The 24747-nt window shown below is 49.4% G+C and overlaps 1 protein-coding gene across 19 annotated transcripts in view; it reads right to left on the bottom strand.

Annotated features, from left to right (window-relative positions):
• Window positions 1–24747, bottom strand: part of Ctif (cap binding complex dependent translation initiation factor) — a 271222-nt gene that overhangs the window by 17473 nt on the left and 229002 nt on the right.

Consider the following 24747-nt stretch of genomic DNA (forward strand, 5'->3'; position numbering starts at 1 on the left):
AATCACTAGAGACGTGGAGAGGTGGCTGTCAATAGAATAATGACTTCTTGTGTCTTAAACCTGAGGAGCCTCACCCATTTGCTACAGAGGAAGTGGCTCCCTATACCTCGAGGCCCCTCGTTTAAAGCTAGGGCCTGAAGATAATCTGGTGGGCCAATCCATTCCGTCCACCTTTCCCTGTGCCCAGCAGGAAGGAGCTCCTTCAAGAGTCATTGTAGTAGGCCTGCATCAACACTTGCAAGTCTGTTCTTCCAATGGCAGGGGTCCTCTATGGGAGGACAGGGTGAAAGTGACCAGCAAGGATCTCAAGGAGCAGAGGCAGTCACACGCTGAGCCATTCCTCTGCCGCTGAGCATGCCATTTAAAAAAAAAAAAGAAAGAAAGAAAAACCAAAACACTTTGTTAAATTAATTTCTCCCATGTATCAAAATTCTCTTGCTGCATTTAAGAATGAACATAAAGGGCTGGAGAGATGGCTCAGTGGTTAGGAGCACTGACTGCTCTTCCAAAGGTCCCGAGTTCAAGTCCCAGCAACCACATGGTGGCTCACAACCATCTGTAATGGGATCCGATGCCCTCTTCTGGTGTGTCTGAAGACAGCTATAGTGTACTTATATACATAAAATAAATAAATAATTCTTGAAAACAAACAAGCAAACGAAATGAACATAGAATGCCAGGTGGCAGAGGCAGGTGAGTTTCTGAGTTCGAGGCCAGCCTGGATAATAGAGTGAGTTCCAAGAGAGCCAGGGCTACACAGAGAAATTCTGTCTCAAAAAACACAATACAACAAAACAAAAAACCCATAAAGCTGGGCATGGTGGTACATGCCTTTAATTCCAGCATTCAGGGGGTAGAGGCAGGTGGATCTCTGAGTCCGAGGCCAGCCTGATCTATACTTTAATCTCCAGGACAGCCAGGGCTACATAGAGAGACTCTGTCTCAAAAAAAAAAAAAAAATTAACATGAGCCCATAGCTATCTGGATCCTAGTCAGGGGCGTGGCCTTCTTGTGATGGAGGAGATATGGTGGCAGAATGCAGAAGCTGGACTGAGAGCTGTTCCCTGGGGTGACAAAACCCAGCCAGCTCCTTGATGGGTTAGACGTAACCGAGGACAAACTGGTCGGGACAGCTGGGTCTGGGACAAGTATGCGCTGTTAATGTTCAGAGAATAATAGGTCTGTGGTAAAGGCATAATTAGTATTGTCCTCAAGAGTGTCAGGCACCCAGGAGGAGGGCAGACAGGCCTGGGCTGAGAAAAGGGCCTGGGGCCAGTTGGGGACCTCAGAAGGGATTTGGTGCAGACTCTGCCAAGACTCAGAGATAAGAGACTTTAATTGGCACCTGGAGATGTGTTTGGCTTTAGAGCCTAACCCTTAGCGGAGTAGAAATGTAAGAATGGGCCAGTGCTACCATAGCTGGGAGCATCTTCTCAGATGAATAATCCTCCTGCCAATGCTCTTGTTCTCCGTGCCACCCTTCTGTGTTCAACTGACTGTGTCTCAAGGAGATAGGGTGCTTAGCTTGGTATTTCTACTTCCTGGCCCACTCCCCCCAGGGTCTGCTTTGTCCTCCCTCCTCTTCCAGACATCCTTCTGGTCAAGCTCATCTGTTCGCAGGCCTATGGGGCTGTCCTTCCTGTCCTCACCAGCCTTCATCCCCCCCCCCCCCATATCGCCACTCCCTCTGTGGAACACACCTTGTTCAGTCCTGTCTCCACTTCTCAGATAACTCAAGACAAACCTCACAACCTTCCTCTCCTCCCCCTCCTCCCTGGCCCTCGTCTGTCCTCCTCTTCCCCCCCTTTCCCCCTGCTCCCTTAAGTCTGCCTAAGTGCTCCCCTAGTGTCCTTGGCAGGAATCTCACTATTCGTGGTCTGGAGGCCAACTATTTGGTTTCTCCCAGCCTCTGGTATCTGTGAAGGCTGGGTTTCTTCACACTGTTCATGCTAGGTTTGTGCCTAACTAACCTGACCCTCTTGGAAGACTGGAAAACTGGGTCTGAGAGAAGCTTGTACTGCCTAGAGCAAAGCTATTCCAAAGTAGCTGTGATCAAGAGGCTTATGGTAGGGAAGGTCTTGCCTTCACCCCTCCATAGGTAGGAAAATGTATCCATACATTCATCCACCCACCCACCTATCCACCCACTCATCCATCTACCTGCCCAAACATTCATTCATCCATCTACCCACCACCAACTCAACAATCCATCCATCCATCCATCCACCTACCTGCCCATTCATTCATCCATCTACCCATCCACCCACTCATTCATCCATCTACCCACCCACCCACTCAACAATCCATCCATCCATCCATCCATCCATCATCCATCCATCCATCCATCCATCCATCCATCCATCTACCTGCCCATTCATTCATCCATCTACCCATCCACCCACAAATTCACCCATCCATCTACCCATCCACCCACTCATTCATCCATCTACCCACCCACCCACTCAACAATCCATCCATCCATCCATCCACTCATCCACCTACCTGCCCATTCATTCATCCATCTACCCATCAACCCACTCATTCATCCATCTACCCACCCAGCCACTCACCCATCCACCCATCCATCATCCATCCATCCATCCATCCATCCATCCATCCATCCAATAAAGAGGACCAGAGCCCAGCAGATTCATGTCTGGAATGCAGAGTATAGGATACTAATCCTAACTCTGCCACTCACTTAGGCTGCACAACTTAGTGGCCGCCTCTCTGGGTCTCAGCTTTCTGATTGGCAATGTGGGCACAGCAATACTCTCTTCCTCTGTGGATCGCTGCAGGGATGAAGCAGACACCACTTAGAACAATGGAACCAGCGATGAAGACATAGCCAGTGTGCAGCAAGCTCAGCTCGGCCAATGGGAGCTCATCACTCATCACCAAGTGGACTGCATGGGGCACAGGATGAGGTGCGATGACTGGCAGAGCTGTCACCTACCCGTTTGTCACCTGTGTGGAGGAGGAGGCTCAGGAAGTCTTCCCCGGGAAAGACATTTCTGAGGACATCAGGGAAAGAGTGGGAAAGACCAGAGGTCTACAGTGTTAGCAGAGGGGACAGAAACAGGGCAGGGGACAGGAGGAGGGACGCATGGCTAGAACACTGGCTGGTAACTCAGGCAGAAGGTACAGTGGCCTAGCTAAGCCATAGAGAGAGAACAAAGTGACCAGATTTAAGGGAGTCACAGAAGTTGTCCACAGCCCTGGGATCGGTGGGTTCAGGATGAGATAGGGTGAGACTTAGAGACAGCTTGGGGCTTAGCACAGCCAGAAGTGGTGGCCCTGAAAAGAGGTGTATATTTGGGGAGCAGAAGGTGGGCATTAGAAGTCTGAGGGGTCCTGGGACAGGCCAGGGTGAGGTGCTAAGCAGAGAGATGGACACTGGTCAGGCAGCACAGATCTGGGGTTTGTGTGGTTAGAGTGTGGAGGAGCCATTGGTCCTGCACAGCTCTGGAGGTGGTACCTCTGGAGCCAAGGTTGCCCATCCCTTGGCTAATCCTTCCACTTCTACTGGCCTCTGGTCAAGTCTCCCATACTGCACTGCGTGCCCTTGGCTCTGAGGAGGTGATCTGTACCCCTTGAGCCCATCTAAGGCTGCATCCATGAGTATATATTTATCCTGCTTACTTAGACCTGGGCATCATCGCTCCCTAGGAGGGAGACTAGTTTCAGGAAGACACAACGATCAACTATTTCTTTCAACTGCGGGGATTGGTGGGGGGGGGCAGGCAGCTGGGAAATGAATCATTTGGGGACCAGGAGGGAGAAGTCATGGAGAATGCCCACCCAGGCCTCTAGTCTGAGCAAACCTCTATGGGCAGCGGCTACATGGACCACCACTGAAGCTGTCCGGAGAGAGGGTCTGGCGGGGCCTGGAGCTCAGGAGTGATCCTGGCATGGGGGAACAAAGGGAAGCCTTCAGCATGGAGCAAGGCACTAGAGGTCTTCGGTCAATGATGTCATTTAGACCAGGGCACTCGGCTGTAGGTGACTGATATTTGTATGAATTAACTCTCTGCTGTGGTGGTTTCTTGTGCAGAATAGACTGTTCTACCGCATCTCAACTGCTACCCACCAGCTACCATCAGAAACCCCGAGTAGGGACAACCCCCAAAATATATCTAGACCTTGCCCAATATCCATAGCGGAGAACCATAGCTGCACACGGAATAATGCCCCAGTCCATCAGCGCCCTTCCGTGTTCTGCTTTTCAGATTGGCATTTGCTCTGCGGACGGAGCTAAGAACGGCTTTCACACTTTTAAATGGCCGAGGAAAATGTATTTGGCTACAATGTAAAAATTATACAAAACTCAAATTTCAAGAGTCTGTAAAAAATCGTGCTGGGATAGTCACGCTCCCTCATTTACATCTAATCCATAAGGAGGCCCCACGGCACATGCCTGCAGTCTTCTGTATGTGTAGGGGGGTAGTGCAGGACGGTTTCTGGTTCAAGTTCAGCCTAGGCTAGGGAGTGAGTCTCAAAACAGCAATAATGACAATGGCAAAGACGATGGCCAAAATCTAAAGTGTGTCATTCACAGCTGCCTTTGAGCCAATGACAGTTGGGCTGAAGCCAGAACACTCCCGTGGCGTTGATAAACACAAGTAAGTACCCTTTATTCAAAATACTTGGGACCGAATGTATTTTGGATATCTGATTTTTTTTTCTCTCTCTCAATTTTTGAATATTTCATATCCCTGAGTTATCTTGGGGATGGGACCCAAGTCTAAACACGGGATTCATTTATGTTTTATATATACCATATAGACGCACAGCCTGAAGATAATTCCATATAGCATTTAAAATAATTTAGTGCACGAAATAAAGTCTCATAGTGTGGAATTTCCCATCTGTGGTTTCATGTAGGTATACAAAAAAAAAATCTAGGAATTCTGAATACTGTGGATTTTCAGAGAACGGATGCTTAACACATACGTCGGCCTTGAAAGGTTCTATTCTGTTGGCTTGGTCGGGCAGAAGCTGCTCAGAGAGAGAGAGAGCACGTGAGGAGATTGCTCTTTTGCAAGTCCTGGCTCTACAGTTGTGTAGTAAAGGGGTTTTCTTGGGTTGAGAGTGGGGTCAAGGGCAGGCTTCTCCCATTGAATTGACTGATGTAAACAAGTTACCATAGCAGGGCATGGAAGGGAAGAGATAAGAGAGACTCATCAGAGAGGACCCCGGGGGGAAGACAGGAAGAGGATTGGCTACACTGGAGTTGGGGCCATCGCCCTGGTGGACGGAACTAGGTGGGGACTCAGGCAGGTCCACTGTAGTCATCAGGCTGTCTGTGGGCTCGTAAGAGAATTAAAGCCAGCCAAGGTTATGCAAGCTGACTTAGATAGCAGCCTGGGTTGGAAAGAGAGACACTTAAATCTGGCTTTAGGAGTATTTTAGAATCTTCCACTATTATTTGCGTTTATGTATAAATGGCTTTCTTCAGCTCTGTGCTAACTTTGTAGCGAAATTACATGGAGAGTCTGCAAAGGGGGTGATTTTGTAACATCTTTTTAACTTTTCTCAGTTGGACATCTCTGAGGAAACTTTTTATTTAAATGTAACACATGCAAAGATGCGCCCAAATTCCAAGTGTTTGGATGTATCTTCATAAAAGGAGTGCCAGGTCAAGAAATGGAACCAGAACTGCTCCTAGTGTCAACGAGCCATCCCGTTAGGCCTCTGCTGCCTGCTGAGGCTGCAGCCTGGCCCTGCCTTTGGAAACCCCAGCTCTGTGTTGAATCTGTTGCTATGGGCTGTGGTGGATAGTCCCTCATCCACCAACACTTTCCCAACCCCACCTGTTCTCAGCTACTATGTTCGGGAGTTTTCCTCCAGAAGCATCTAGCCCTCAGATTTTAGGAATTGGTTGGGCAAGGTAGGAGTTTTAGTCCTCGTATTTCTGGAAATTCAGATCTGAATGAGACATCTCTAATGTGCCTAAGGATGCTCAGTGGGAGGACAGGAAGCTAGTGCCTCTCAACTCACTATGGTTTTTCTTGTTGTTGTTGTTGTTTTTTCCGGAGCTGGGGACCGAACCCAGGGCCTTGCGCTTGCTAGGCAAGCGCTCTACCACTGAGCTAAATCCCCAACCCTGTTGTTGTTGTTGTTATGCTCTGGTGCCAGGCATCTGGGAATAGAAGCCAGGTGCCACACATGAGATGCAGGTGTTGCAAATGTGAGATGGCAGGTGTGTACATGTGAGACCCAGGTGTTGCACATGTGAGATGCAGGTGTTGCACTATATATGCCACTTAGTAAGCCCCGTGTTTGACTTTCTTGGCAACATTGAACCCTTTAAAGATTGATGGAAAGTGGCTGCCTCTCCCAGAAAAAAACATACACACTCAGGTTCACGTGTGTTTATACCCAGATTCAGTGGGCCAGAATCTGAGGACCACACAAGTGTTCCAAATATGTGGATTTAACACTTCTCACACTAAGTCATCAGTGGAAATGCTTCAGTGACTGCCCCACAGGGCCATCCACACAGTGATGGTCTCTGTGTCACCAGGAAGATCATGTGTCTTCTCCGTTGGATGGTTAAGGGATAAGCCAGGATGACCGATAAAGATACAATCCTGTTCTCTACACTTGACAGGTTTAGTTTCTCATTTCCTGCAGGAGCTAGGCAGATACAAATGTCCTCTCCCACTTTACTGATGAAAAAGAACTTTCCCCAGGCCCCAGTAAAACACCAACAGGGTGGGATCTTCTCCTGTTAGTCTAAGCATCTGATGCTTTGTCCTTCATTCTAAGCCTTCTTCCCAGAGTGCAGAGAAAGAGAGAGAGAGAGAGAGAGAGAGAGAGAGAGAGAGAGAGAGAGAGAGGACAGAGACAGAGCAAGAGAGAGAGAGAGAAGACAGAGACAGAGAGAGAGAGAAGACCGAGACACAGAGAGAGAGACAGATAGACACACAGAGAGAGAGAGAGAGAGAGAGAGAGAGAGAGACAGAGACAGAGAGAGAGAGAGAGGACAGAGACAGAGCAAGAGAGAGAGAGAAGACAGAGACAGAGAGAGAGAGACAGAGAGAGAGAGAAGACCGAGACACAGAGAGACAGACAGACAGACAGACAGACACACACACACACACAGAGAGAGAGAGAGAGAGAGAGAGAGGACAGAGACAGAGCAAGAGAGACAGACAGACACACACACACACAGACACACACACACACACAGAGCGAGAGAGAGAGAAGACAGAGACAGAGACACACACACACACACACACACACACAGAGAGAGAGAGAGAAGACAGAGAGAGAGAGAGAGAGACAGAGAGAGAGAGAAGACCGAGACACAGAGAGACAGACAGACAGACAGACAGAGAGAGAGAGAGAGAGAGAGAGAGAGAGGACAGAGACAGAGCAAGAGAGACAGACACATACACACACACACAGACACACACACACACACACAGAGCGAGAGAGAGAGAAGACAGAGACAGAGACACACACACACACAGAGAGAGAGAGAGAGAGAGAGAGAGAGAGGACAGAGACAGAGCAAGAGAGAGACAGAGAGAGAAGACCGAGACACAGAGAGACAGATAGACACACACACACACACACACACACACACACACAGAGAGAGAGAGAGAGAGAGAGAGAGAGAGAGAGAGAGGACAGAGACAGAGCAAGACAGACAGACAGACACACACACACACAGACACACACACACAGAGCGAGAGAGAGAGAAGACAGAGACAGAGACACACACACACACACACACACAGAGAGAGAGAGAGAGAGAGAGAGAGAGAGAGAGAGAGAGAGAGAGAGCTCTGAGTTTTGCCCTACAGATACCCACAGCTGGCTGGGAGTTTCTCATGAAGACTGTTCAGTGTACCCAGCTTCACTTGTGGGAAATGACTCACCAGAGCCCTGCCATGCTGGGACTCCAGGGGACACAAATACACTTCCTGTGTCTCAGATAGAGCCCTGGGCAGTGTGAACTGGCAGGGCAGATCTCCGAGAGTGGCTAGAAACATTAACAGCTCCTCTAGCTCTGTATCCTAGGAAGAGAGAGCCACTGCCTGGGTTCACAGGACAGTTCTGTCACTTGGACCTTTGTTCTGTCATCCACAAAACAGGCGTGGGGGCTGGACTAGAGGGTGGCACTAGGGCAGGGTTCTTCTTGCTACTGCATCTGCATGCCCAGGAACCTGCAAACTCTCCCTTACGACAACAATTCTCACGTGAATGTGTAGCAAAAAAAAAAAAAATCCTCAGTGGGGATTTCCCAGTTGAGAACCACAGACCTAGATCAGGATTGGTAAATTACAGCCACCGGGCAGCTCAGGCCAACACTTGTTCTCCACACTTCACGGGAGGAGAACCCCTTTTTATGTTCTGAAGTCCTAGGCCATAAATTTAAAGTCCCCCTCCTTCGAAAGACTATGCTGTGATACGTACAGATCATGATTCAGACTTTAGTGTCCATAGATTCAGTCACACATGATCACTGTTTAAGCTGCTCTGGGGCCACGAGGACAGTTGCTTGTACTTTAAGGCATAGGATGTGCTTGGACTGGATTTTGCACGTTGGCCCACAAGCCCAGAAAGTCTTTACTATATGGTTCTGTGGAGGAGGCTCTGTGGAGGGAAGTAGTGGGGAGGGGTGAGGAGGGAAGAGGAGCCACTGGAAGCTTTTTGGAACCAAGGGATCCCTGCTCTGGACTGATCAGCCCTCAGCCTTCTGCAGGTGGTGACCCTGAAGCCTTCTATTTAAGCAATCAAGACCCCCCAGCACCTGCACGCACACCCGAATTCACATAGAGTTTGGGCCTTGGGTGGAAGTCCGCTCCCCTGCGCAGGGGACAGGATTCAGGCAAACTTTAAAGTTTGACCGGGGTTTTCTGGGCAGCAGGTTCTTAGCAGGGCTAATGATCCTCCCTGCAACCTTTCAGACAGCTCGGCACCCCTTTCCTTCAGGGCACCCACTTTTCTCACCTCTCCTTCCCCAGTGTGAATGTCCCTGGAAGGGGCACTTCATACCACACTTCCCAAGACCATACAGCTATGACAGGAAAAATCCACGGGTCTGGGCCGGAATGTGAGCAGGCTGGAGAGGTATTTAGCAGTGGTCATCAAGGGGAAAGCCTCTTTCTCAGAGTGTTGCAAGCTCCCCTGACACCCCCCCCCCCCGGACATTATAATCCACTTCTACCCATCTGCAAGAGGCCACATTTACTCCCCAGACCCCACTTCCCCCAAGGTTAGCCAAGCAAGTTTTGACTCCAGCCCTGGGATTCCAGGTATTTTCCCAGCCCCACCTCATCTAATTGCTCTCCAGTCAGCTAATCCTTGGCCATGCCCTCAGCTCTAGCCAGGCAGGGCACTTCAGTGTGGCCCGCAGAGCTTCTGAGACTTCCCATGGCACTGGGCCAAGCCCAGGGAAGCCTCTGGACTCCCCTTGCCCAAACCACATCCTCCCTGCCCTTCCCCACACCTCAAACTCTCCTCTGACTAACATTTCCAAACCAAGCGGAACGCAGGCCAGCCCAGACTCAAAAGCAGCAGACCAATTCATTCCCTTCCTGTCCCCAGTCCCAGGACTGGTCATATCCCCCTATGGGTGAAGCGCCTTGAGCCAAACAACCAAACAACGGGAGAGTTGTACCTAAGGTTCTAGTCTCAGGACTAATTGTTTTAAGAAGAGCTTCAGCCTTGATTCAAAGAGAATTTGTTACTGCAAGTGTGTTTGCATTTCCAAAGAGTGTTTGCCCTTCCTAAGTCTAGCTAGCTTTCAACCCTGGGAAACCAGATGCAGCAAATACTTGTTATGTTTTAATACCCCTGAGTAAGGGAGCCAGTCTTAATTACAGAAATGGTCGCCCTAAGTAGTCAAGAGGGCAGTGAAAGAAAGAGGCCGATTGTGCCTTCTCCATGCGGGGCACCGTAGGGAGCCACTGGCACTGATCCCCACTGTGGGTCCTCCTCTGAGCCCTCTCCTGCTGTGTCACCCCAGGCAGGGCCCTTCTCCCTTCCTCTGCCCACCTCCCCCCTCCCTCTGCTTTGTCCGTCAGGGCTTGAAGAATTGCTTTCCACAGACCCCCACCGACAGCTGGCTGTGAGCCTTAGGGTTCAGCTCTTACTGCTCCCCATTTCTGCTGGGTGGTCAGAGAGAGGGACACTGTAAATGGTACTTTTGTAACTTCTGGCCTCCAAAGTTGACCCACAAGCCTGACAATCTCTAACTAGCCTCCATACCATAGCCACCAGCCACGTGTGGTTTGAGAACTTACAAGGTGTCTGGCCCCAAACTGAGTGAGTGGTGCCGGCACGGTAAAACGTACACCAAGTTTCAAAGACTGACTTAGTTCATACACACAAAAGTATGGATTGCTACAGTGATTTTAGCTCTCAGGACAATGCAGGAGCACAGAGAGTTTGAGACCAGACTGGGCTATAGAGCCAGACTAGCCTGGGCTACAGAGCCAGGCTCTGTCTGGGAAAACAAAAAGAAACAAAACAAAACAAAACAAAACAACCAAAAAACTAATAGCAACACAATTTTTTCATTGGTAACTTTTACTATTGGTTACGTGATGTGACATAATTATTTGGATATCATTGATAACAAAATATTTCACACACTCACCCACCTTCCCCTTGGGGAGCTTCAAATGTGGCTACCAGAAGATTGAAAATTGCAAGCCGGGAGGTTGTGGTGTACACCCAGCCTTCAGGAGGCAGAGGCGGGCTGATCTCTGTGAGTTCGAGGCCAGCCTGGAGTACAGAGTGAGTTCCAGGACAGCCAGGGCTATAAGAAACCCCATCTCGGAAACAAACAAACAAACAAACAAAAAAACAAAAACAACAAACAAAAATTGAAATCTGCGGGGTTGGGGATTTAGCTCAGTGGTAGAGCGCTTGCCTAAGAAGCACAAGGCCCTGGGTTCGGTCCCCAGCTCCGAAAAAAAGAACCAAAAAAAAAAAAAAATTGAAATCTGCAGATGTGTCTTCCTATGATGGGGATACTGGATGTGGATCCGTGGTTGAGAGTCTGCTGGATTGGTAAGAGCTATGATGCTTCTCAGAGTGACTGCAGCTGCCACTATGGCGTTCTCTCTCAGCCACTCCATCCCTCCACTTTCTTCTATCCTTGACCTCCAGGGGACCTCCTGAGCCTAGGGAACTCCCTCTCATTCCTCTTGATGGTAGTGACACAGGGGTGTAGGCTGGGGCTCCCTTAGATAATCACCAGCAGGTGGTTATTGAATGCCCTGGGTGGGTGGGGAGGCTCCCAGAAGCTTTGCTGGAACCCCTCTGTTCTCACTTAAAGATTCTGGCTTGAGGGATCCTGACTCTGGGCGAGTGAATGAGATCTACCATCTCCCAGGGAGCGTGGTGGACTGACTGATGCTGACGAAAGACCACTTTCCACTATGCCTCAGTTGAGGCTCCTGCGTTCTTTTCTGAGAAGTTCCCCCAGACTCCTCTTTGAAAGGCTGACTGACTGACCCACCATTGTCTTCTGTTTGCTCGGTCTAGACAAGTTATTTTGTTTCTTCAATGAGTCTTTATCGAGTACCTACCATTATGTCAGACACCACTGGGGATGTAGCTATGAATAGATACATTTCCTGCCTCTAGAGTTCCCACGGTAGAAAAAAAAACAAAAACAAAAACAAAAACAAAAACCCAAAACTGATTGACAAAGAAAACCTGCGGTAACAGCAAGTATTGTCATGAAGAGAAAGAAGGCAGGCTGAGGACAGTGACAGGTAGCCAACTAGGGCATGGTATGGGAGTTGTCGGGACCCTTCTGAGGAACTGAGAGCTAAACAGAGATCAGAATGTCTAGAGAGCAGAGCAGGCACAGGATGTGTGCAAAGGCTTGTTTAACGAGCTTCCCTCACCTTATTTTTTCTCACTCAGAAAACGCTTCATCTTATATACCTAAAGGGGTCCCTTTTTTGCCTTCTTCCCTTTTCGGAGGTATAGAGGGACAGACAGGGAGCTATAGAGAGGAAGTTAGCTTGTAATGAGCAAACCGATGTGCATTTTAGCCTGTGCCTGACAGGGAGCCTGAAGGTCAGAGAGGGGAAAGTGCCAGTGTGTCAGCTTCAAATCCACCATCTTTATAAGTGGCCCTCTTGCCCAGAACAGGCTTCTCCTTTAAGCTTCCTCTTCTAGGGCTGGGCTTAGCTCGTGACTAGAAGTCACAGCCCTGTGCCTACTGACCCAGACCTATCAAAAGGGACCTGGATTCTAGCTGGGTCTAAGGAGATAGGAGGAGGGGCTGTGCTTTCTGGGTTTCTCTCCTAGGAGGACCGAGGCTCCCTTGGATTTTTCACGTGTGTACTCTGAGTACCGTGTCCAGCCCATGGTAGGGGTGATGGAAATGGAGCTAACTGTGACCTACGGGGTCTGCAGAGCCAGGGAAAGCTGGGAACATCACAGGTCGTCCGTGTCTCCGTGCTTCAGGCATTCCCAGCTCTTAGCGCTAGCATCCGTTTCCCAGCCCTAGAGAATTGGCTGGGCCTACTCCAGGTCATGATGTCCCTTCAGGCTGTGCCCAGACTACAATGACTCCCTGCTGTAGGGCAGCAGTAAACAAGAGTCACTCCATTTTGGGGATAAGTACCAAGAAAGAGCAAATCCGCATCTTGCTTACACAAACAAATAACCACCACTTGCCAAAACAGTGAGAAGTACAAACTAATCAATAGCCAATCGTGCCAATCAGTAATGGCCTGAAACTGCACTGATAGGGGAAACGCCGAGCACACGAGCTTATTGATTACCCAGGTGTACTACCCTCTCGCCTGAGAGTGTAGAAGGAGGAACTCCTGAATACTTGCAGCGCGCCCAGGAGGCTGACCTACTCACGGCTAGCTTGACTATAGTTTCTCCTGCCCCTGAGGCTCAGCCTACTTCAGACTGGCCTTTGAAGAGGCCTGTCACCTGGACCCACATCTGGCTTCTCTGAGCCTGAACAGCTCTGGGACGCAAGCAGCCTAACTTAGAGGCTTCCTTGACCTTTCTTAGCTGCACTTCATATTCATTCCCTCTCTCTCTCTCTCTCTCTCTCTCTCTCTCTCTCTCTCTCTCTCTCTCTCTCTCTTGTCCCTGAGTGATAACATATGACCTGAGAGTTGATATTAGCAACTAAAGATATAGAAATATGGGCTGGAGAGATGGCTCCATAAAAAGGGGCACTTGTTCCTGCACAGGACCTGGGTTTGATTCCCAGCACCCACATCGTGGTTCGCAACCACCGGTATAACCTCAATTCCAGGAAATTCGACAGGCGCGCGTGAGGTACATATACATGTCTGCACTCAAAACGTTCATACCCATGAGGTAAATTGAGTAAATCTAGGAAACTTTTTAAAAATTGGAATAAAAGAACCTAATATTGCTAATGGTTAGTGAAGTGAAATTAGAGTTATGCGGTGCAAATTGTAGCCAATATGTCATTTATGAATATATTTTATACAATTTAGTAAATTAGAAGGACAGAAACATATCTATTATGTTTCTAACATAATAGACTCATGACACCTTCCACTTCCCTTTCCTTCCTCCCTTCCTCCTTCCTTCTCTCCTCTCTTCCCCTCCTCCTTCCCTCCTCCTTTCCCCTTCTCCCTTCCCTCCTCCCTTCTCCTCTCAGTAATAGGTACTGACCCCAGAACCCAGATCTTTCTCATGTATGCTCTCTTTACCTTTTATTTTGAGACAAGGTCTTACTGAATTGTCCAACCTGGCCTTGAACCCTCTTTAACCCAAGGTTGAACTTCTGGTGTTTCTGCCTCAGCCTCCTGAATAGCTATTTTCTATGCCTTTCTTCTCCTTCAGAGTGTTTTGCTTGCCTGCCTGGTGCCCATGGAGGCCAGTGGATCCCCTGGGACTGGAGTTACAGGTGGTTGGGAATCAAACCCAGGTCCTCTGGAAGAGTCAATGCTCTCTAAGTCCCCCTCTTAATATATATTTTAAGGGGTTGGGGATTTAGCTCAGTGGTAGAGCGCTTGCCTAGGAAGCGCAAGGACCTGGGTTCGGTCCCCAGCTCCGAAAAAAAGAACCAAAAAAAAAAAAAACCCATATTTAAAAAATGTTTGTATGTTCTTATTCGTTCTCTCTCTCTCTCTCTCTCTCTCTCTCTCTCTCTCTCTCTCTCTCTCTCTCTTCCCCCCCCCCCCAGATTATTTCTCTGTGAAGCTGAAGGGACCCTGTCATCGATCTGCTGGGAAATGGCCAAGGTGGGTATGGGGGTGTGGCGAGGGCAACTCATGTGTGGTTTTAACCACCCCACAAAACTTACAAGTCCAGCTAAGCTAAGGGACCATCTCGAAAAGTCCGCGCCTCCTTTTAGCTTCTCTGCACTCACATCTTGGCCCGCCTTCAGCTGGCTCTGCAGATGCAGGATGGGGGCGCTCTCGAAGTTTAGACACTAATTACCAAGTTAGAATATTTTTCAAATTACAAGGCATGGCCCCCGGGAGACAAAAGGCAGGGAGGAACAGGAGAGGGAGGGCAGGGGAGGCTCTTATTGGGATGGGGAGGCGGGGCTCCGCGGAGAACTGGCTGGAGGCTCCGCGAGCACATCGCCACGCCCCTGCTTCATCTCAAGGATGATACCTCCTACGGAGAACACTGAGACTGGGAACCGAGATGCGGGGCTTTTCCCGATTGTAAGGGGAAAAGTTTTAACCACGCCATGTCTCCCCCTCCCTATAGTAGCCCTTACTGATTTTCACAAAGAGAAGAAAGACCAAGTCGTTGTTCCCCAGGTGATATGAAGCTGAGAACTCTCCAGAAGGGACCCAGAAGGGCAGGGTCACAGGGGCTCTGCCACTCACCCTGACTTAAAAATGTCAAAGAGTTGGTGCAATTAGAAAAATGGCCCTCACCAATATACCCTTGATAGGGCTAGTTTATTGTTCCTTGAACCACAGGCATTCTCTGCTTCAGAGAATGTACCCAAAGCTGCCTCACGCCACTTTCCAGAAGCCAGTCTCCTGTGACAGCCTCCCACAGAGCCATGCTGCACTGGGAGTGTGCTGGCCATCTCTGAAGTTTGAAGATGGTTTAAAAATGGTTCTGGTGTGGGGACTGGTTTCCCTTTGGAAACTGGTGTCTGGTGGAAGCTGGTAGTTTTATAACTGCGGGCTCTCTATCAGATCCTGTGTTACCATGGTTGCTAAGGGGAACACTGGCTTCAAATTTCACATTTCAGTGTGCTCAGCCTGGCTAAGGAAGCAGAACGGTTATGGGGTGGGGGTGGGGGTGGGGAAAGGGTGGAAAGGCTGGGGGGCTGGGTGGGAGCTCCTGCTGTATTTTGAGGCTATCTCAAAGGCACTGCCTCTGCATGTGGATGTGGCGGATGTTTGGTGGCAGTGGCAGTGGCGGTGGCAGTCGGGTGTTCTGCACAGGTCGGTATCGTACCAAGAGCGACCAGACTATGTGTGCCAAGCAGCAGAGAGGAAGACTCGGGTGGGGGTGGGGACTAAACATGTGTGGGTTACTTTAGCAGGGTTCCAGGAAGGGTTAAACCTGGGCTTTCATAACCTGAGCCTTGGAACCTGTAGGGACTCTTGATGTTAGACCAAGAGCTCAGGGCTTGGCCTGGGGAGGCTGCATGCTCAGAGAAACATTCTGCCAGGACTCTGGACCTAAGATTAGAGGTGAAAAAACAAAACAAAACAAAACTGTTCAAGGAGAAAGAGCCTCCTGGTTTTACAGGCTTCCCTTCCTCCCTTCGTGCACTGTCTGACTGTTACCCTACACTTTCCACAGCAGTGAGGGACTAGGACCCACTCTCTGCTCAGATGGCCCTAGGGCTCCACCATTCCCTTCCCTTGTCATGTCCCCCGACCCCAATTTTGTAACACTACATTTGCCTCAGTGCTTGAGTTCTCTAGGGTCCTGTCTCCAAACTTAGGTGACTTCCTTGTCTCTGAGCATTTTAGTCCAATAAGGAAGTAGTATTTTTCTTGTTGTTAGTTGAATGAATCTGACACTCTCCTTTCTGGTATTGCACTCATGGCTTAAGGCTTTATACACTCTTAGCTGTCTTGCGAACACTGGAGTGCGTCTGGTAAGAGCCTCTCCTCTTTGTCCCCAGCAGTTCCCTAGTCCCCATCTACCCTCTTTTCCCCATAGTCATCCGGCTCCCAATCCACCATACATGTTCTGGGCTGTGTCATTTCTGCAGATGCGGTTGCCACGTTGAAAGGGGTAGGGAACGTAATCATCCTCCCTCCTGGGGTAACAGGAAAACTCTGCAGTCAGACCAGTTCACGGCCTAGCCTGAACACAGCCTGGGGTGGTGGGGCAGGACTGTAATCCCAGCCCTTGAGAGAGATAGAAGCAGGAGCCACAGTATAGGGCCATTCTTAGCTACATAGTGATTTAGAGGCCAGCCTGGGCTACATGAGACCCTGCCACCAACAAAGGAACACCGAAACTCAAGAAAGAGCATGGAATCCTACAATTCTGTGGTGGGTGAGACTTAGCCTCTCTGTACCAACGGAAGAAGGAAATGATTTGAGGTAACTGGGGAGGGGTCACAAGCCATTACCACAACATGCCAGAGGACAGAGGGTGGATGCTGACAGCCTTGGGCAGAAGTTAGCTCTTCAGGACACTGTAAGAATTGCAAAATGAAAGGCTTGGTGGCCTTTAATCTCAGCACCCTGGAGACTGCAGCAAGGGATCACGAATGTGAGGTCCCCAAAAGTCTCTTATCATGAAGGGAGGGTGTGAGCAAGAGCTAAGACAGGAAGAATAAGAGTTTACCCATATACATCTGGGGCAGGATGCCTGGCATCGTCTGACACTGGGGGTCTGGATGCCCAGTTAGGAACATGGCCTCGCTCAGTGGCCTCCTGAGTTAAGCATCGTCTCAACTCATGCCTGAGACACACACATGCTGCACCACAGCACACACTATGATGGGTCACGATAGAACTGCCACATGTCACATGTCACTTGCTTCTTATGAGTGCCTGGCTTACTTGAGGTCCTAACAGAACATTCCTATGCTAAAAAAAAAAAAAAAAAAAAAAAAAAAAAAAAAAAAAAAAAAAGATGGCCTGATACAGTAAGTTAGAACTCTGCAGGCAGGAAGTTCAGCCGCTGAGATTCGAACTCACTCGGGCCTCAGAGCCTAAGGCCAGGTGCTCCTGAAATGCTTTTGCCTGCTCTGTAGTTGCTCACTAAATGCACCTGGGACGTGGCCGCTCCTGTGACTGCTCCATGGCCACAGACCAGAATCAACTTGAAAAGCTTCCATCCTCACAACCCTACCCCATCCCCAGGAAGTTTGGTTTTACTGGGTGAGGGAGAGGGGCAAGGGCCGATTTGGGAATTCGCAATTTTGTAAAACTTCCAGAGGTGCAGGGTGAAGATCATTTCCCATGGATCCGGCCAATAAATCTCCCCTCCCCGAGGGGAGCCCAGAGCACAGCCTACCTTGGGCTTCTTTTGGCCCCGGCTAGGCTGCCAAGCAGTCCCATCCCCCTGCTCTGGGAAGTCAGGAGTGGTCCTCCTGGCAAGGTGCCCTTGAAGAGTATCCTGCATTAGCCGAGTCTACCCACACCCACTTCATCTCGGCCTTTTCCGAGGTCAGATTTCCCTGGAGCCAAAACAATGCAAGCAATTGAATGCACGCTCACGCACAAAGTTCAGAAAGTGTCTCCCCCCATTGTTGTACAGAGCAGTTTCATTTCCTGATGAGACTGACTCGCTGGCCTCTGTTCTCCCTCCCTGCTCATCTGACTCCTCTGGCAGCCCAGCTTGCTGCTTGCTGCGTCTGGGGGGGGGGTGTCTGTCTCTCCACAGGAAAAGCACGGAGGGACAGGTGGAGGGGCGAGCTGGGGAGGTAGGGCAGGTACGGAAGATTGCAGGCAGAGAGCCCCCACCCCCACCCCCACCTCCACCTCCTCCCCTCTGCTGCACTCTTGACCTGCGCCTGAGGCTGCGGGATTCTGAGGGGGCAGGAGGTGAGTTACCAATAGAGAGGGGCTGGGCACCCGTAGGTGAGAGAGGGAAGGTGGGGTGTTTGGGGGAGGGAGAAAGGATGAAAGGAAGTGAGGAGACTCAGGCGCGAAGCTGAAAAATTCCCCTACCACAGGAATTTCCAGCCCTTCAAGTAAGGGGCCCAGAGGGAGGTGTTTAATAATCACCCAAGGGAGTCTAGAGAACACGCTCCTGAGGCCAGAAGGTGATGGTGGACCTTGAAGGCCGTAGATGGAGGGTGCAGGACCAGTCAGACCCAGCGTTTGCCAGGCTAGCCCAGAGATGCCAACTGCCATGAGGGATACTCATGGCTCGGTCAGTCGCTGGAAGTTCCTGTCTGTGGAGCCCTCCCTGTCAGTTTGCCTGAGGACTGGGCTAGGTGCACGGAGAGTTCCGTTAAGGCTCGAGTGGGGTGTCTTACAAGTTGTGACTTCTGAAATATTTTTTTTTTACAATGTTTTAGTCAAATCGTTTTATTCTTTTGAATGGGTTTGTAAGTGGGATCCTGGTCTTAATTTCCTCCTTCAGTTTTAGAGATGCAAGCTGATTTTGCATCGTGTGACTTTATCGAATTTGGTTTTTTATTTAGTTATTCACTGATTGAGAGATGAGGACTTCCCATGAAGCCTTGGCTGGTGTGGAATTTGTTTTGTAGATCGGGATGGCCTCAAACTCACAGAGAACCACCTGCTTCTGCCTTTTGAGTACTGGGACTAACTGCGGGTGCCACCATGCCTGGCTTGTAACGTTTCTGAAGGCTATCTTTAGACTTTTTGATTCAGTCTTGCTGTGTAGTCTGAGCTGTCTTTGAACTCATGATCCTATTGCCTTAGCTTGTCCTGAGCTAAGATCACCATCGAGAGCCACCATGCCCAGCTAAATCTTTTGTCTGTAAGCAGGGGCAATTTCCCTACTTCCTTCTGGAGGCGGGTGCCTTTTATTTAACTTTCCTATCTAATTCTTCTGGAAACTTCTAGGACCATGCTTAATACAAGTATGGAGAGCAAGCGGCATCCCTGTCTTGTTTTTGACCTCGGATGGGAAGGTTCAGTGTTGTGCAAATGTCTACATCAACCACAGTGCTGCAGAGATTCAATACAGTCTACATAAGAATCGCAGGCGGGGGTGGGGGGATTAGAGGAAGGATTGAAAGAGTTGAAGGAGCTTGCAACCCCATAAAAACAACAATGCCAACCAACCAGAGCTCCCAGGGACTAAATCTCTACCGAAAGACTATACATGGACTGACCCATGGCTCCAACTATGCATATGTAGCAGAGAATAGCCTTGTTGGGGCACGAGTGGAAGGGGAAGCCCTTGGTCCTGCCAAGGTTGGACCCCCAGTGCAGGGGAATATGGGGGACGGCAATAAGGGGGATGTATGGGGGGAAATACCCATATGGGGGAGGGGGAGGGGAGGGAATGGGGGCTTATGGACAGGAAACCGGGAAGGGGAAATAACCTTTGAAATGTAAGTAAAGTAATATAGCTAATAAACAATTAAAAAAAAAGAATTGCAGTCATTTGATTTTACAGAAATAATTTGAAAATTCTAAAATTCAAATGGAACCACGAAAAGGCCCCAAATAATCAAAGCAGTGTTGACCAGAGAACAGAATTAAAGGTGCCACAGTTGCTTGACTTCAGTATATATTACAAAGCCACGGTAACCAAACGGCATGGTCCTGGCATAAAAACAGACTTTCTAGATTTATGAAACAAAGTAGAGAGGCTGGGAAGAAAGCTAGATACCAACTGATGCTCCACAAAGGGGAAAGACGTTCTCCTCAGTAAGTGGTACTGGGAAGATTCACATGCAGAAGAGTGAAACTGGACCCTACCTGCTCTCTATGAATAAAAACATCGGTTAAACACGGGCAAGATTCTGAAATGATAAATCTATTGGAAAACATGGTGAACAGATGTTTGACATTATATCGGGCAGTGGGTTTGGGATGGAAATACAAGTCTAGGCAGTGAAGCAAAACTAGCCAAGTAGACTTATGTCAACCCCAAACCCTTTTACCCAGGAAAGGAAACGATCCACAGACGCGAGGCAGCCCACGGGATGGGTGAGGCTATACTATAAACCAGACATCAAGTAAAACGGCACTGCCCAAAACATCTAAGGCAATGATTCTCAACCTTCCTGATGCTGTGATCCTTGAATACATTTCCTCGTGCTCTACTGACCCCCAAGCATAACATTGCTTCCATTGCTACTCCATAACTGTAATTTTGCTAGTTATGAACTAGAACATGAATACCTGTGTTTTCTGGTGGTCTTAACCACCAGAGGAGTCGCGACCCACAGGTTGAGAACCATTGGCCTATGGCATTTCAAGGGCTTGATGGCAGAAAGCCTAGGAACAAAGTCAGAAAGTAGCTAAAGGGTTTGACATTTCACCCAAGAAGTCATGCAAGATGGCTGTCAGGTATGGGAGATGTTCAACATCAGTCACTAGGGAAATTCCAATTCAAACAGTGAGCTGCTCAATAAATACCTATTATCACAAAAACAGAGACAGCATTTCCCAGCCGGGCTGCAGCAAACTGGGAACCCCTGGTTGATGTTTGTGGAATAAGGCTGTAGGGAACAGTACCCAGGCTGCTCAGCAGATTCTAAACAGAACCACATTCCTGGGTTTATTCAGATGAGCCTAAATCACGGTCTCTCCCTCTGTGTTCACTGCTGTAGTGGTCACAAGAACCACACTGTGAAAAACAACGGAACCGCTGGCCACCAGTGCGTGAGTGTAGAAGACGTGGCATGCATGCAGATTTGAGCACAAGTTTATGCAGTGTTTAAAAGGGCAAATCCCTCAATACCAGCAGTGTAGATGAACCTGAAGGACATCATGCTAAGTCAGACAAGCCAGCCAAGGAAGGTAATTACCCAATGGTTCCTCTCAGATCAGGTGCTATGGTTTACCCTCTAAGAGTTTATGCGTTGGAAGCTTGGGCTCCAGTGTGGCAGTGTTGGGAATTGGCATAGAACCTTTCAGAAGGGGAGGCATAATGGTGTGTGTCACTGGTGTGTGTGTGTGTGTGTGTGTGTGTGTGTGTGTGTGTGTGTGTGTGTGTGAATTCTCCTAAAGGGGTGAATTGCTATGGGGTGAGTTCTCCAGTTGTTATAAAAAGGGCAGGCCTGACCTCTGACTTTTGACCTCTGCATCACTCTCTGGTTTCCCGTCATTGCTCTGTGATCTTCTTCATGTGCTTGGCCATGATGCCACCCATCATCGTGTGACAGAGTTGCAGGAGCTTGGACTTGTAGCCTCCCAAAACTGTAAGCTAAATAAATCTTCCTCTTTTTTTTAAATAAGGCGGTCAATGACTGGTACAACGGGAACAGAAACCATGCTAATTCATTGGGTATCTAAGATAGTCAAATTCAGTCGGAGAACGGATGGTTTCCGGGGGCTGGAGGAAGGTGAAATGGAGCTGTTTGCTTACCAGAGGGTGGCGCATGCTGCAGTTGGGTAGAAAAATGAGCTCTATGTTCTGCTTTCCCAGATCTGCTCTATGTTCTCTCTATATAGAAAACACTACCGTATCTACACTTAAGAATCGTTAGGCAGGGGGTTGGGGATTTAGCTCAGTGGTAGAGCGCTTGCCTAGCAAGCGCAAGGCCCTGGGTTTGGTCCCCAGCTCCGGGCGGGGGGAGGGGGGGAAAGAATCGTTAGGCGGGAAGATCTCTGTAAATGTTAGCATTATGACATTAATGACTCTTTTCTTTGTGTGTGTGTGTGTGTGTGTGTGTGTGTGTGTGTGTTATGCATGCACGTATATGTGTGTTCACATGCATATGAGTATGTATGTGAAGGTTGGGAGTTGACATTAGGAGTCTTTCTGGGTCACTTTCCACCTTGTTAAGGTGGCTCTCTTGCTAAACCCAGAGCTTGTGGACTTGGCTAGTGTATGTAGCGAGCTAGCTCACCCCAGGAATCTCATCTCTGCCCCCTCAGCACTGGGTTACAGTTGTACCACATCTGCTTTGAAATAGGCGTGAGGACTCTGAACTCCAGTCCTGGAATTCGCATGGCAAGCGCTTTATCCACAGAAAGTAAGTTGAAAAGAACATGTTAAGCAAACACAAGACATGAACAGGAAGGCAGGAAGGCACACACAAATACACACACATGTATGTAGGTGTCTGTCTTGGCTCCTTCCTGTTATTCTCTTTGCTCCCTGGCTGCCGCGTGGTGAGTACCTTTCCTTGCTCATGTCCTCCTCCTCCATGATGGTTCTGCCTCACCACGGGGATGAAAACAACAGAGCCAGATGACCATGGACGGAACCTTCTAAAACCCCGGACTAAAATCAAAATTTCCTCCTTTAAATGGTTTTTCTCAGATATCTAGCTCAGCAAGATGTAGGGCTGGAGAGGTGGCTCAGTGGTTAGGAGCACCGACTGCTCTTCCAGAGGTCATGAGTTCAATTCCCAGCAACCACATGGTGGCTCACAACCATCTGTGATGGGATCCGACGCCCTCTTCTGGTGTGTCTGAAGAGAGTGACAGTGTACTCATATATGTAACCAACCAAGAGTACCCAACTCAAGGTGCTGAGACCCTTTTGCAATTGAGAAAAGTCTATCTCTTCCCCAGGAGGGTACAGCTAAAGCCTCGATGAAGGTGAACGCCAGCAGTGGGTAGCTTGATCCCCGGGGTGGGGTGGCTCACTGATTTCTTCTTGTTCGAAATGCCGAAAGTCACAGAGAGATGGCTTACTGCTCAAGCTGACCATGAGCACTGTGTGGTCAAAATACGCACTCCCCCCAACCCCCACAAAGCTCAACTCATTCAACAAGTGTATATGAGGAAGGCCTCATTGCTCCCTGCCTGTGTAGACCTCTTGGCACCTTCCGGATCTCACACCCCAAAATTTGCACTACCTTAGGTGGTGTGAAAAATCTCCCAGCAGCCAGGGCCAGCACTCCAGACAGCCCTGCTTCCTGCTGGAGGAGCAGGTGATCACACCAGCAGGAGGGGCCCAGATCATGCAGAAGGAACTGGGAAATTCAGGTCACAGCCCCAGGTCACTGTCCCTTATACCGAGGTGGCTCATAGGGGGCACATGGCCGCGCGGACAGGAGTGGGCCTCTGTGAGGGACGACTTCTGCTCACTCCGAAGGGACACAAAAGGCTAAGCTGCTGGTGCACTGCACGCTGAACTGAGGCCCCGAGGAGTAAAATCAAATCAGGGGAGGCCACGAAATGAATGAGCACGGCATCTCTAAAGTTAAGCACATTCATAATGAAACGGAGACCACCGGCGTAGGGCGACTCGGTGCTGTGGGTTCAAAAGTGACCAGAGGGGGATGTGTGTTCTGCTTTAGGATGGGATGAGCACATCACTGTCCTCTAAGGGAATGCTCCCCAAACACTCATTTTGCTCACATGGCTTATATAGTTATTAAAACACAAGCACGACTCTCGACTCTGCTCTTTTCCTTTCAGTCCATGTTCTCCGTAGCTTCTTCCAGAAAATGCTCCGAAGAACCCACCCACACTGCTGGCCTCTCTGACCGAGACCCAGGACTCCCAGCGCCCCCGCCCCCCCCACCCCCCATGCCACTTTGCTGTCCAGGGCCTTTGGCTCTCCACCCATCCCTTCCCGTGTCCTGCTGGCTTCTAAGGGCTACCAGGGAAGGGGAGGACAGGGATGGGTGGAGTCAAGGCTTCCACTGAAGGATGCTGGGATGCTTTTCACGTGTTTTTCTGGAGCTTCCTGGAGGCATTACTTCCCGGCTTGCCTCCTCCCTCTAGATATGACATGACTTTGTTCCATTTTGCTGCGTGATACCACTCGTCTCGAGCCTTGATCCTCGGGTGCCTATAGGTGCCTGACTGAAGTAGTTGCCTCACTCCCCATGGGACCCCCTGTGCACTTCAGATCCTTCTGCCAAGCGTCCTCAGGGCAGCCTTTGAGGAGAGCCAACAAGTGATCCAAATATACGTCCACAGGCTTATTTTCCTGGCTCTCATTCCCACAATGACTCTCTTCCTGACACATCTCAGGGAATGCAGCCCTGTGACTGGTAATCAGGCGCTCCATCGTTCCCTCCTCACTTCCGTTCCCTATCAACCAATCTGGGTGGCTGCTGCTCTTAAGGATGCTAGAGCTCCTCCCCCGATGCCTCCCCCCCAACCCCTCCAGCTCGCTCCCTTCTTATGGGAGCTGGGATGTTTCCCTGCCCCCTGGCCTCCCAGTGTCTACTTCTATCCCCCAACCAGCCACAGGCGACATTACAGGGTGAGCTTTTATATCTGAAAGTGCGGGCATCCCAAACTCTTGTCTCCAAAGCCTCTTGGCTTCTCTTATTTATTATTTTAAAACCGATAATTTTTATATGTGTGATGAGTTTATGCGCACCACCCGTGGCAGTACCCAGAGAGGCCACAAGAGGGCACTGGAGTTACAAGCGGCCGTGAACCAACCCCCGCGTGGGTGCTTGGAACTGAACCGGTATCTCCTAGAGCACTAAGTGCTCTTATCTGCTGAGTCATACACCAGCGTCTCTATTTATTACTTCTTAAAGATGAACTTTAGAAGTAAAACATTAAAAAAAAAAAGTGGTAAACTAAGTCCAAAGATCCATTCAATGCTATGACACACCCTAAACCTCTTCTACCAAATTCCAGATTAGGAATTACTGAAGTCTGAGTGAAAGCTTATTTCTTGACGCACGGAGAAATCAGACGTCTCCTTTACAAAGGATCCATTCTCTTAATCTTTAACCCAACGCCATTGCTCTCCTGTGTT

Source organism: Rattus norvegicus, chromosome 18 (assembly GCF_021556685.1).
Source record: "Rattus norvegicus strain SHRSP/BbbUtx chromosome 18, alternate assembly SHRSP_T2T, whole genome shotgun sequence".
NCBI classification, from domain to species: Eukaryota; Metazoa; Chordata; class Mammalia; order Rodentia; family Muridae; genus Rattus; species Rattus norvegicus.